The sequence below is a fragment of the Pseudophryne corroboree genome, chromosome 3 (assembly GCF_028390025.1).
Source record: "Pseudophryne corroboree isolate aPseCor3 chromosome 3, aPseCor3.hap2, whole genome shotgun sequence".
NCBI lineage: Eukaryota > Metazoa > Chordata > Amphibia > Anura > Myobatrachidae > Pseudophryne > Pseudophryne corroboree.
Window position 1 is genome coordinate 719,131,470 of NC_086446.1, and position 15,109 is coordinate 719,146,578.

Sequence of the window (15,109 nt, forward strand, 5' to 3'; positions counted from 1 at the left end):
GGCATTACAACTATGGGCATGTGTAACTGGCACTACTACTATGGGCATGTGTAACTGGCACTACTACTATGGGCATTGTGTAACTGGCACTACTACTATTGGGCATGTGTAAGGGGCACTACTACTATTGGGCATTGTGTAACTGGCACTACTACTATTGGGCATTGTGTAGGGGGCACTACTACTATTGGGCATTGTGTAAGGGGCACGACTACTATGGGCATTGTGTAACTGGCACTACTACTATAGGCATTGTGTATGACACTACTACTATGGGCATTGTGTAATGGGCAGAACTACAGGCATTGTGTAAGGGTCACTACTACTATGGGCATTGTGTAATGGGCACTACTACTACTATGGGCATTGTGTAATGGGCAGAACTATAGGCATTGTGTAAGGGTCACTACTACTATGGGCATTGTGTAAGGGTCACTACTACTATGGGCATTGTGTAACTGGCACTATTACTATGGGCATTGTGCAACACACTACTACTATGGGCATTGTGTAACTGGCACTACTACTATGGGCATTGTGTAACACACTACTACTGTGGGCATTGTGTAACTGGCACTATTACTATGGGCATTGTGTAACTGACACTACTACTATGGGCATTGTGTAACTGACACTACTACTATGGGCATTGTGTAACTGGCACTACTACTATGGGCATTGTGTAACTGGCACTACTACTATTGGGCATTGTGTAACTGGCACTACTACTATGGGCATTGTGTAACTGGCACTACTACTATTGGGCATGTGTAAGGGGCATTACTACTATTGGGCATTGTGTAACTGGCACAACTACTATTGGGCATTGTGTAACTGGCACTACTACTATTGGGCATTGTGTAGGGGCCACTACTACTATTGGGCATTATGTAAGGGGCACGACTACTATGGGCATTGTGTAACTGGCACTACTACTATAGGCATTGTGTATGACACTACTACTATGGGCATTGTGTAATGGGCAGAACTACTATGGGCATTGTGTAACTGGCACTACTACTATAGGCATTGTGTATGACACTACTACTATGGGCATTGTGTAATGGGCAGAACTACTATGGGCATTGTGTAATGGGCAGAACTATAGGCATTGTGTAAGGGTCACTACTACTATGGGCATTGTGTAATGGGCAGAACTATAGGCATTGTGTAAGGGTCACTACTACTATGGGCATTGTGTAATGGGCACTACTACTATGGGCATTGTGTAATGGGCAGAACTATAGGCATTGTGTAAGGGTCACTATTACTATGGGCATTGTGTAATGGGCAGAACTATAGGCATTGTGTAAGGGTCACTACTACTATGGGCATTGTGTAATGGGCACTACTACTATGGGGTTCATTCTGAACCGTTCGCACGCAGTGGTTCTTCGCTGCTGTGCAAACGGGTCAGAAATGCGCATGCGCGGCGGACACATTGCGCAGGTGCATCGTTGCCACGACCGGGCCGCGACGCCGCCAGCGAGAAAAGTGATTGCAGCGGCGATTGCAAGAAGACGGACAGGCAGGAGGCGTTCCGGGTGCGGATACTCACCGTTTTCTGGGAGTGGTGAGTCCAACACAGGCGTGTCCAGGCGTTTGCAGGGCGGGTGTCTGACATCAACTCCGGGACCAGTCACGCTGAAGACATCGCAGCCAGTGAGTATGTCAGGACCTACTTAGAAACTGCACAAACTCTTTTTGCATACCAGGGCTGCACAAGTATTTGCAGCCTTGCTATGCAAAAAATCCCTCCCCCAAAGGCAGCGACTAGTGATCGCACGGGCTGCAAAAAGCAGCTTTGTGTGATCAACTCGGAATGAGGGCCAATGGGCATTGTGTGTGACACTACTACGGGCAATGTGTAAGGGCACTACTACCATGGGCATTGTGTAAGGGGCACTACCACTGTGGGTGTTGTGTAAGGGGCACTACCACTGTGGGCATTGTGTAAGGGGCACTACTAGTGGGGGCATTTTGTAATGGGCACTACTACTGTGGGCATTGTGTAATGGGCACTACTACTGTGGGCATTGTGTAAGTGGCACAACTGCTGTGGGCATTGTATAAGGGGCACAACTACTGTGGGCACTGTCAGTAAGCGGCATTAGACACAGAATGAAGGGAGGTGAAGGCTGAGAGACAGTGAAGGGCGGGAGGCTGAGAGGCACACAGTGAAGGGGGTAGACTCAGAGACAGAAAGTGAGGTGGATTGTGAGAGATTCGTCGCAGGGAAACGCAGGCAGGAGATGATGGTGTGGATGAGAGATAATGCAGGGAGGGGATGATGGTTGGGGTGAGAGACGATGCAGGGAGGGGAGGAGATGGTGTGGCTGAGAGATGCTGGTGGGAGATAAGGGTCTGGCTGAGAGACACAGGGAGGAGATGATGGTGTGGCTGAGAGACACAAGGAGGAGATGATGGTGTGGCTGAGAGATGCAGAGGGCAGTAGGTGACACAAGTCTGGTTGAACCTCTGTGACATGATGATGATATTGGTTATATTCCTACACAAACAGGCCTCTTCTGGACCATGTGATATCCTACATGAATAGTGATTACCGACTGAAGACGCTGTCTGTCCAGGGAGGACATTTCTTCAGAGGATCCACATTCTGAGAAACCACCATATAGGTAAGGTGCATATGGAATGGAAAGGAACGCTCCCAGAGTGATTAGAAACAGTTGGTGTGTCATGTTGACACGCCCCTGTTTGCAGTGGCCACGCCCCTTGTGGTATGTGATTTATATTACATTAAGTGCCAGTAGGTGGTGCTAGACACGCCCAATAGGTGGTGCTAGACACACCCAATAGGTGGTGCTAAACACCCCTCCGATGGTGCACCCCCTAATAAAATGTTCTGCGCACGCCTATGATGTGCAGAGAGATTTAGATTTGGGTGGGTTATATTGTTTCTGTGCAGGGTAAATACTGGCTGCTTTATTTTTACACTGCAGTTTAGATTTCAGTTTAAACACACCCCACCCAAATCTAACTATTTCTGCACATGCATGTTATATTTGCCCCACCTGCACTGCACATGGGGGGTAATTCTGAGTTGATCGTAGCAGGATTTTTGTTAGCAGTTGGGCAAAACCATGGGGGTCATTCCGAGTTGTTCGCTCGGTAAAAATCTTTGCATCGCAGCGATTTTCCGCTTAATGCGCATGCGCAATGTCCGCACTGCGACTGCGCCAAGTAAATTTGCTATGCACTTAGGAATTTTACTCACGGCTTTTTCTTCGTTCTGGCGATCGTAATGTGATTGACAGGAAATGGGTGTTACTGGGCGGAAACAGGCCGTTTTATGGGCGTGTGGGAAAAAACGCTACCGTTTCCAGAAAAAACGCAGGAGTGGCCGGAGAAACGGGGGAGTGTCTGGGCGAACGCTGGGTGTGTTTGTGACGTCAAACCAGGAACGACAAACACTGAACTGATCGCAGAAGCCGAGTAAGTCTGGAGCTACTCAGAAACTGCTACGAGGTGTGTAATCGCAATATTGCGAATACATCGTTCGCAATTTTAAGATGCTAAGATTCACTCCAAGTAGGCGGCGGCTTAGCATGAGCAAATCTGCTAAAATCCGCTTGCGAGCGAACAACTCGGAATGACCCCCCATGTGCACTGCAGGGGGGCCAGATATAACATGTGCAGAGAGAGTTAGATTTGGGTGGGTTATTTTGTTTCTGTGCAGGGTAAATACTGGCTGCTTTATTTTACACTGCAATTTAGATTGCAGATGGAACTCACTCCACCCAAATCTAACTCTCTCTGCACACGTTGTATCTGCCCCCCCCCCCCCCCCTGCAGTGCACATGGTTTTGCCCAACTGCTAACAAAGATCCTGCTGCGATCAACTCAGAATTACCCCCATGGTTTTGCCCATTAGAGAACAATTTTGCTGCTGCGATCAGGTCTGAATTAGGCCCTAGGTTTGCATTGATGAGTGCACTACAGTCCATTATTGACTTGAACGTTTCCTGTGTCATAAATACTGCCCATCTCATCTCATAATATAATTTTTGTTAAATGATACTGGCTAAAAATAAAAACTACGCACTGAGGTACATTTAATAATATACACCAATAGGTCCAATCTGTTTTTATCTCCTCAATTGACGTAGATAGAAAATCACCTGTCGACATCATTTATACGTGAAACGTTTGCCAAGCCAGTTGAGAAATGCTGGACCTGAGCAGTGATGCCGTGGGTTCAATTCCTACTACAGACCTAACTGGTTAGAGTTTGTATCTGTTCCCCGTGTTTGAGTCTGTTTCCTCCCACAGTCCAAAAATATACTGGTAGTTTCAGTGGCTGGCAACAAAAATTAACACTAGTGTATGAGAGTGGTTTTATACATGTGGTAGGGAATATAGATTGTAAGCTCTACTGGGGCAGGGAGCAGACTTACCTACATTTTGGCTGCTCTCTGCGGGAGAGAGCAGCCAGGTCAGCTCAGAGGGGCGGGCAGGGGAGGCTGTGACGTCGTGGAGGAGGTGGGCCGAAGGTGGGACGGGGCGGAGAAAGGGCGGAGCGGGTGCGGAGCAAGGGCGGGGTCATGACGATGCCTCTTTTAAGCCACGCCCCCCGCACTGTAATGCCGCGATCACCGGCATTACACTGCAGGGGGCGTGGCTATGATGACGCGATTCAGCAAGAATCGCGTCATCAACTGCCCGGACCGCCCACTTTACACACTAAGTGGGCGGACGGGCAGGGGGGTCCCCACGAATCGGGAGACTTGCCTGCTCTTCCGGGGGGCCAGGAGGGTCACCCGAATTTCGGGAGCCTCCAGGCCATTCCGGGAGAGTAGGCAAGTATGGCAGGGAGTGACGTGGAAGGCCAAAATATTCTCTATGCTCAATATATAAAATGACATATGAATGATTATAAATAATGTCGGGCTGATTCATTATAACACTGTGACTGAGAGACACAGCAAGCACCTTTATTTTGGTCAGTTACAGTACTTTAGCACCACATTTCATAAACATCCTTGAATACCTTACCTCCCAGCTGTGTGCTTTCCACATGATTACACCTAGGGGTTGTCTGCTGCCTTCTGAGAAGTGTAACATCCCCTCCTCCAATCTCATCTGACTGCAACTGCTGTATCATCCCTCCTAGTCATGTTTACATCTTTTTTTTTGTAATCAGTCATTATTATCCCTTTATATCCCTTTTCTTTTATCCACTTTCCGTCATCCTGGACACAGAGCTTTAGAGGCTAACACAGAATTATCTAACATAGGGCTTGATTCATGGTTATAAGTAAAGCAAGTAACTGTGCAAGACCACGGTGCAATGCAGGTGGGGCAGATGTACCATGTGCAGAGAGATTTAGATTTGTGTGGGGGGGGGGGGAGGGTGTTCAAACTGAAATCCAAATTGCACTGCAGTGCAAAAATAACGCTCTCTAACACTTGTGGGCTACGGGGCTTATTCAGGTCGCATCGCTAAGCGGTGCGACTGCAATAACTCTGTATCTGGCACCAATGCGCACGAGCAGGTCTCATCCTGCACGTGCGCGACCAGCCAGTGTGATCTGAACGCATTGGCTGCCAACGCCTCTGCCTGATTGACAGGCAGAGGCATTCGCGGGGCGGCAACGTAGCATTGCGGGGGCGGCGCAGGGAAAACGGTGGCGGGTCAGCTGCATTTTCAATGTAAAAAATTGCTGCAGATGCAGGGGGTCGTGCATGCTGGGTGGCCTTGCCCTGCAATGGGCGGGCCTCACCATGCGAAAGAATGAATTCACACGCGGCCGCTGCAACCTAAAAAATGGCCGCCCTGCGCCTGCCTTTGCAGCCTGGCTGCGGAGGCAGGGGGCATCCACAAATCAGCGATGCAATCACGACTGACTTGCAATTGCATCGCTGCCGGGCCATTTGCATGCTGGGCGGCCTTGCCCTGTGCTGGGTGCCCCCCAGCATGTGATCGCAACCGGTTGCAGCTAAAATAGGGCTCTGGTTTCCTATCGTAAAACCTATAAAACAGATTTCTCAGACCAGAATACAGGAGTGGAAGAATCGTATTAGTTTATACTTAAGTATGGATTGTATTTAAAAACAGGAGCGGGACTGCAAACTCATGGGTGTGGTGAGAGTATGGTCCTTATTGCTATGCCATGGGTACATATCCTCTTATTATACTTTCTCTATAATACAACGAACAGAGGTTAAACTCTGTAAAAGATGCTGATATAGGCAGTGGGGTGTGATATATTGTACCGGCGGTCAGGATGTCGTCGGTCAAATGGCCAACACTGGCAAACCGTCAATTAGAATGCTGACTGGGGACAGGGTAATTATTTTAACCCTCCCCTGCCCCTACCCTAACCCGCCTGGGGTGGCGGCTACGGCTAAGATTCACGGGGGTGGCAGCTAGGGCTAAGATATTGGGGGGGGGCGAGGGCTAAGACTTTGGCGTGGAGGCTAGGGCTACCCCCCCCTTCCCCTCTAGTGCCTAACCATAACGCCCCTGGGCCCTAACCCTAACCATCACACAAATACTTAGCTTTAAGATGTCAGCAGTCAGTGTTCCAGTGCCAGGATTCCAAGGTCACATGACCGCCGGCATCCCTGACCGCCAGGATGCTAACCGCATCCCAAGCAGTGTAGGGTACTGACCTTGATTGTAAGCTTCAATGGGACATAGAAAATATCCTGTAAACGCTGCGTAATATGGTGGCGATGCACAAACACATGATAAATAATAGTTAAAGAAGGAGTATGATTAATTTGTGACATCCCTACAACGACAAATACACAGTGTAATCAGGGGTGTAGTGAGGGTGGCTCCCGTGGAGCACAAGCTCCGGGCGCCAGAAAAGTTAGAGTTCTCTCCACCCACTATACGATGGGCCGCCGTACAGGCAGCCGCAGAGCAGGAGGAGGAGAAGCAGAGGGGCGCACACTGACTTGTAGACTACTGTAGGTAGGGAACAGGGCAGGCCAGAGGCGAACAGCAGGAGACACTGACACCTGGCACATGCCATGGCTCTGCCGCCTTCTTTAAGGGGTATATTCAATTAAAGTCGGATCCATTCCGACATGTATTTGTCAGAATGGATCCAACAACCCCTATTCAATCCCCATCTTAATTCAAATTTTTCAAGTCGAATTTAAGATGGTACGCAGAGGAGGCGAGGGGGGCGAGCCGCGGGGGGACAGCCGGCGGGCATACAGAGAAATCATACAGGGAAATCAGCGCTACAGTAGCACTGCAGCAGGATGTCACTCAGCCGCCCGACCTCACGGCAGCTTCCACCCGGCTCCAGCAGCGTGTCGGTCTGAGATGGTCGAAAAGGGGGCCAAAACCTGTCGGATTTGGCCCCGTTTTCGACATAAACACGTGGATCGGCAGCTATTCCGCCGATCCACATGCTTTTCGACAAGTCGAATTTATCGAAAAATTGTGCTAAATTTTGAATAGGACAAATCAGGATTCGACCTTAAAAAGTCGAAAACTGACGTCTTTTCGACAAACGGCAGTTTTCGACTTCAATTGAATATACCCCTATATGTCTCAATGTCTGCTTGTAGCTGTCCAGCAGGGTTACTTTTGTCCTGCTACACCCCTCTCTACCCCTGCTGCTGCAGCACCTCTCTCTGCCCCGGCTGCTGCAGCACCTCTCTCTGCTCCGGCTGCTGCAGCACCTGTCTCTGCTCGCGCCCATTTCTCATGTAGTCATGCCACTATATTTTTGTTTTGTGTCTTCGGCACGCAGAGGGCCTAATTCAGTAAGGGTTGCAAATTCTGCTAATTAGCAGAATTTGCAATCCTTTGGATCGCATGCTGGGGTCCGCCCATCGTTGGGCAAGGCCGCCCAGCATGCTGACCTGCACCTCTCCCCGTTTAACAAGCAGAATTGTGAATGCATCGCAATTTCTGATTGTTAGCAGAAACTGAGTATGGCTCCTGTCAGCGCAGCTTAGCAGCGCCCGCAGGAGGGCCGCCGACATGTTCTCGATCGCGGCTGCTGCATGTGATGGCGCACAGCCACTGTTATCACACCTCCAACACGCCCATGCTTGGCCGTCTTCACCCGCAGTTCGCGCCGCCCGCAACGCTCCGTCCTGGAAACGGAGAGTTCCCGCCCCGCAATCGCTTTTTGTGCACCCCCCTTCCACCCCCCCCCCCTGCAGAAAGTGCAGGCACATGCGCCCGTGGGGCGAACGTAATAATTCCGGATGGATCGTGGTTTGCGAACCAACCTGAATTACCCCCACTGTGCCTATTTTAATCATGTGGGGACCCGAAGGAAACTTTTGCCCTGAGATCCACAAGGTCTAGTACCGGCCGTGTCACCAATTTCTTTTTAAATGTAAAATGCACCCAATTCAGTACAGGAGAGGGGGTGCCCAAATATACCCTTGCTCCGGGCACTATGGCACCTAGCTACACCTCTGAGTGCAATGCTGATGTTGCCTGAGATTGCTTTATAACACATGACAATATACTTGCCACATAATCCCACAGCACTGGGTGCCTCAGGGAGACCACTGGGCTCTGCGGGATGGATGAGCTGCACTCGCATGAATATTGCTTCAGTTCACAAGATGACTGCCATCAGAATTGCTGATATCACAGCAGAATCACTAAGTCCTAGATATTTTCTTCAACACAACAAACAAAAAATATAGTTCCTGCAATCTCATTGCAATGAAAAATTAAAGAGGGACAACACTCGACCAATCAGATCACGTCTATAATTTTCGAGTATGCAAAAGGCATGATAGCTAGAGTCTGATTAGCTGCAACACTACCATTTGTCTGTTTTAGAAGCTTTTGTAAATCTACCCCATGGTCTCTGTATTATATTGAAGTCACTGCAAAGCTTTCTGAAATATCTGGTGGTCACTGTGATGTTTCCCACATTATATGGTGGTCACGGCAAAAAGTTATCTGTATTATATGGTGGCCAATGGAATGCTGTCTGCATAATCTTGCAGTTATTGCTATGCTCCCTGCATTATTTTGTGATCACTGTGATTTTCTCTGCACTATACGGCAGTCACTGTGATGTTCTCTGCATTATATGGCAGCCACCATAATACTCCCTGCATTCTATATTGGTCACTGATGCTCTCCGCAGGCCCAGCGCCTACCTGCACTGCAAAGGGATGCAGTGCAGGTAGGTGCCAGGCAGGAGAGGCGCTCTACCTGCTCTGCATGCCTGCTGCTGCTCCGCCTGTCCCCTCTGCTGCTGCAGGCTGCTGTGCCTGTCACACTGTGACAGGCAGCGGCACCGGCAGCTTTAAGCGTCCTCTCCCGCTCTCTAACTGTGTGACAGCGCCAAGCCAGCCAGAGTGTGCACTGTGCAGGCCAGGAAGGAAGACCTGAAAAGGGGGCGGAGCTATACGGAATGGAGGAGCAGAGCTACACGGGACCAGGCTGAGCATGAGGAGGAACAGGAGGATGGACAGCTCCTGTCAGCCAGACTTCCTTTTGGTAAGAAGATGTAAAGAGAGTGAGTGAGCTTGAGAAAGTGTATGTGTGTGTATGTATTAGTGTGTATGTGTATCTATGTGTGTGTGTGTGTGTGTGTGTGTGTGTGTGTTTGTATCTGTGTGACTTGGGGGGCAAAATGTGTGTAAGCAGCACTACCACAAGCGTAATTTTGTGTAAGTGTCACTACTACAGGGGGGATTTTGTGTAAGCGGCACTACTACAGGGGGGATTTTGTGTAAGCGGCACTACTACAGGGGGGGTTTTGTGTAAGCGGCACTACTACAGGGGGGATTTCGTGTAAGCGGCACTACTACAGGGGGGATTTTGTGTAAGCGGCACTACTACAGGGGGGGTTTTGTGTAAGCGGCACTACTACAGGGGGGTTTTGTGTAAGCGGCACTACTACAGGGGGGACTTTGTGTAAGCGGCACTACTACAGGGGGGATTTTGTGTAAGCGGCACTACTACAGGGGGGATTTTGTGTAAGCGGCACTACTACAGGGGGAATTTTGTGTAAGCGGCACTACTACAGGGGGGACTTTGTGTAAGCGGCACTACTACAGGGGGGATTTTGTGTAAGCGGCACTACTACAGGGGGGATTTTGTGTAAGTGGCTCTAATACGTGCGGTGTTATGTGAATAAGATTGTGCTACTGTGGCGTAATTTGAAATGGGGGTACTATTGTGTGGCCATGCCCCTTCCGTGTAAGACCGCACTCCTTTTTCTGTGTGCACCAAAGGTGCGCGCTGACCCTTTGTAAAGCATGGGAGAGCGCAAATTTATAGTTTGCAGGGGGGCGCCGAACACCCTAGCACCGGCACTGGCTCTCCGTATAGTATTGTGGTTACTGCAATGCTCCGATGGGTGAGGTAATGTAGTACAGACAGCAGTACTTTACTCATTAGTGAGTTTTGAGACAGTTGAGCCTGCACGTTATAGTCAAAAGTGTAGACAGCTGTATCCAAGCTAGTAAAGGGTGACTACTACAGTATGTACAAAGGTGGGTGGTGATCCTGGACCCAGGTGACAGAAATCCTAGCCTCACCCCCCTGGTGGGTATAGGTAGTGCAGGGTGGGTCTATTTTTCATCCTTCATTAACCCCATACATCCAAGTGTTTAGCTCTTATGCTCCTTAGAGAGATATTACAAGCTCAACGTGAGATGCATCAGAGGTGCACTGTCTACCTTCTGTTTCATTCAACCTCGGGAAAACAGCAGCACATAGGAATGATAGCACTTACATCCATAAACTGCATTTACTAAATTACAGTCTAACAACTATTCAGTTATATGGTAATAAAAAGACCTAGCATTAGGACCCCGCCCCTCTTGCCTACAAATATCCTGTGCAAAAGAATATTTTACAGTGCTGTGCTAAAAACGATTTGTCCTTGAAAGCTATTATCTTGTGTATTTTATTTCCTGGTTTCTCAGAGTAATACCAACCTCTACAGTAATGTATGAATGCCTCTAGGTAACTGATAGTGAACCAGTCTGTATTTCAGCTCCGATTTCTATAGCATGCCAGAAGCTCTACTGGATTTAGGTCACAGTGACAGTGTTTGTTTGCAAACTGTTCATAGAAGTGTTTGTTTTCTCCAACTGATAATAGGGTATGCATACACTGACGCTGAAGCAGTACATGTCACAACTGAGGGCCTGAGCTGACGGGAGGCAGCCTCAGTTGTAGGGGCTGAGATGTAACGGAACCTGGGAGGTTGTATCAGACCCCTAGACATGTAAGTAACATGTAGAATAACTGCCCGAAGGCGTGACCACGACAACCAGGATAAAAGTCAATGATGTTTATTATGACAAACTCCGTAACACAGCAGCAGTAAAGGAAACATAAAAGTCAACAGAGGATAAATACAATTCCTGGGTACTACAGGGTGGCAAGGGCCACAGGCACTGGTAGAGTGAGACAGTTCTTATAATCTTCTAGTTGGAAAGTCCTTACCAGACCTGACTGTAGCAATGGAGAGAACCCAGGATCGTACCAGCTGGTGTTCCAGGAAAGGCTGGGTTGCTGAAGATAAAACGGCTGCTGTGGATACTGGCTGGAACCAGACTGTTGTTGGTACGGAGTGGATACTGGCTGGAACCAGTTAAATAATAAACGAACTTGAGAGCGATGAAATAATAATGAAGTTTGGAGTTTGAGAGCGGTGAAATAATAATACCGGTGGAGAGTGGTAAACTGCAGAAAGGACACCGGCCCTTTAAGAGAAGCTGTACACTGCTGGAAGCTGGGCTGGAAGCAGGTGATTGATGAAGTTTGGAGTTTGAGAGCGGTGAAATAATAATACCGGTGGAGAGTGGTAAACTGCAGAAAGGACACCGGCCCTTTAAGAGAAGCTGTACACTGCTGGAAGCTGGGCTGGAAGCAGGTGATTGATGTAACTGGAAACAGGTGAGTCCAGAATGGATCGGAGAGTCAGGCTACACCGCAGATGGAATGCTGGTGCGGGTCTCTATAGCAGAAGTCTGGAGACAGGAGCTGGAACCTGGAAGACAACCACAGGAGAGAGACAAACTGGAACTAGGTTAGACAACCAAAGCACTGACGCCTTCCTTGCTCAGGCACAGCTTACTTATACCTGCAGCAAGGAAGGGGTTGGCTAGGCAATTATGCAAATCAACAATACAGACAGCAGATTGGTGGAAATGATCAGATGACAAAATCCAAGATGGCTGCGCCCATGCAGACACTTGGAGGGAAGTTTGGTTTGTAATCCATGTGAGAATTGAAACAGTAATGGCGACGCCGGCCACAGGAGACAGGAGACGCCAGACTGACAAGCGCACATTTAACCACGCGGGCACAGCGGAGGCCGCGGCTGATGAAATCACCACTCTGACATTCTGCATGTGGAAACTCAGGAACAGCGGGATCCGGTCCTGGAACGCTGAGCCAGCCTTAGGAGGCATCTGAAGGGTAAGTAATGGCGTCCAGATACCCGGATCGTGACAGCACCCCCCCCTTTAGGAGTGGCCCCAGGACACTTCTTAGGCTTTAAAGGAAACTTTGCGTGGAAATTTCGGACCAAGGCAGGAGCATGGACGTCTGAGGCATTGGTCCAAGAGCGTTCTTCAGGACCATAGCCCTTCCAGTCAATGAGGTATTGTAACTGACCGTAACGGAAACGTGAGTCCAAAATCTTGGCCACCTCGTACTCGACTCCCCGTTGAGTCTGAACTTTGGGAGCTGGAGGAAGTGCGGAATGAAACCGATTCAGGATCAGCGGTTTCAACAAAGAAACATGAAATGTCCTGTGTATTTTCAAGAAGGATGGTAACTGTAACCTGTAGGCAACAGGATTGATGACTTGTTCAATCTTGAAGGGTCCGATGTAGCGAGGTGCATATTTCATGCTGGGAACTCTCAACCTCAAATTCTTCGTGGACAGCCACACACGATCACCCACCTTGAGAGCAGGAACCGCTCTACGCTTCCTATCGGCAAACTTCTTATACCTGAATGAGGCTTTAAGCAGGGCTGCGCGGACGTTCCTCCAGTTATTTGAAAACTGACGCAAGGTGACATCCACTGCTGGAACAGAAGTTGCGGGAAGCGGTTGGAATTCTGGGACTTTAGGGTGGAATCCATAATTAATGAAGAATGGTGTAGAAGAAGATGAGGAATGGTATTGATTGTTGTGGCTGAACTCGGCCCAAGGAAGGAGTTGAACCCAGTCATCTTGAGAGGAAGACACATATATACGGAGGAAGGCCTCCAAGTCCTGATTCACCCTCTCGGTTTGACCATTGGTCTGAGGATGGTAAGCCGTGGAACACTTTAACTTGACTTGGAGGGCTTGACACAAACTTCGCCAAAATTTGGCTACAAATTGTACTCCACGATCCGAGATGATCTCTTCAGGAAGACCGTGAAGTCGGAAGATCTCTTGTATAAACACTTGAGCCAACTTGGAAGCTGACGGAAGACCGGTGAGAGGGATGAAATGTGCCATCTTGGTGAACCGGTCAACTACCACCCAGATGGTATTAAACTTGTTGCAGATAGGTAGATCGGAAACAAAGTCCATCGACAAATGGGTCCAAGGTCGACGGGGAACAGATAATGGAACCAGTTGCCCCGCAGGCGACTGGCGGGAGACTTTGTGTTGGGCACACTTTGGGCAGGAGGCAATAAATTCCATAACGTCCTTCTTTAGAGTTGGCCACCAGTAGGACCTAGAAATAAATTCAAGGGTTTTCTGAATGCCTGTATGTCCAGCAAAACGGGAAGCATGGGCCCAATGCATGAGCTTCTTCCTTAGAACTGGCTTAACAAAACTTTTCCCTGGTGGAGGCGTAGAGTCCATCCCTACCGTGGAGAATGCCAACGGATTAATAATAGGATGCTTGTCTGCAGACTCGGACTCATTTTCTTGCTCCCATGAGCGGGAAATGGCATCGGCCTTACGATTCTGAGAACCCGGACAGAACTGGAGTTTAAAGTCAAACCTAGAGAAGAAAAGTGCCCATCTGGCCTGACGAGGATTCAGACATTGTGCGCCTTTGAGATATAAAAGATTTTTGTGGTCGGTAAGTATGGTGATTGAGTGGGAAGCTCCCTCCAACAGGTATCTCCACTCCTCCAGAGCGAGCTTGATGGCTAGCAACTCCTGATCGCCAATGGCATAGTTGCGCTCAGCTGGGGAGAACTTCCGGGAGAAGAAACTGCAAGGATGTAGATGTCCATCTTTGGCCCTCTGGGATAACACTGCTCCTACTCCAACGGAGGAGGCATCTACCTCTAAGATAAAAGGAGAGTCGGTGTCGGGCTGTTTCAGAACTGGTGCAGAGATGAACCGTTGCTTCAGAAGGTGAAAGGCCTGTGTAGCTTCCTCGGACCACTTGGACGGATTAGCACCTTTCTTGGTTAATGCAGTGATAGGCGCCACAATGGTGGAAAAGTCTCGTATAAATTTTCTATAATAATTGGCGAACCCTAAGAACCTCTGGACCCCTTTGAGGCTTAAGGGTATAGGCCAATTCTGGATTGCTTGGAGTTTCTCAGGATCCATCTCTAGTCCGGAACCGGACACAATGTAACCTAGAAACGGAATGGTTTTAACTTCAAACACACACTTCTCCAATTTACAATAGAGGTGATTGACACGGAGACGGGAAAGAACCTCTTTTACCCAGAAACGATGATCTTCGAGATTATTAGCAAAGATGAGGATGTCGTCTAGATAAACCACGACATGGCGGTACAAGATGTCCCTGAAAATCTCATTCACGAAGTGCTGAAAGACTGCTGGAGCGTTGCTCAATCCGAAGGGCATGACGAGGTACTCATAATGTCCGTCACGGGTGTTAAAGGCGGTCTTCCACTCGTCACCCTCACGGATTCGGATGAGATTGTAGGCACCCCTCAAGTCCAGCTTTGTGAAAATAGTTGCACCACTAACTCTATCAAAGAGCTCGGTAATCAGGGGTAAAGGGTATCGGTTCTTGACGGTAATGTCGTTCAGACCTCTGTAGTCGATGCACGGACGCAGACCACCGTCTTTCTTCTTAACGAAGAAGAAGCCTGCGCCGGCTGGAGAAGAAGATGGTCGGATGAAACCCTTCGCCAGGTTCTCTTTGATGTACTCTTCCATGGAGTGTGTCTCAGGCAGAGACAACGGATAAGTTC

At 48.9% G+C, this 15,109-nt stretch overlaps 1 long non-coding RNA gene across 3 annotated transcripts in view; it reads left to right on the forward strand.

The window, feature by feature from the left end:
• LOC135056699 (uncharacterized) overlaps positions 1–15,109 on the forward strand; it is an 83,802-nt gene that overhangs the window by 25,222 nt on the left and 43,471 nt on the right. For 2 of the 3 annotated variants that reach the window (XR_010244048.1, XR_010244050.1), the window contains exon 1: positions 2,518–2,636. The exons of the other annotated variant lie outside the window; for it this stretch is intronic. This is a non-coding gene — a long non-coding RNA (uncharacterized LOC135056699). Of the gene's footprint in view, positions 1–2,517; positions 2,637–15,109 lie in introns of those variants that run through there. 3 annotated transcript variants of the gene reach the window in all.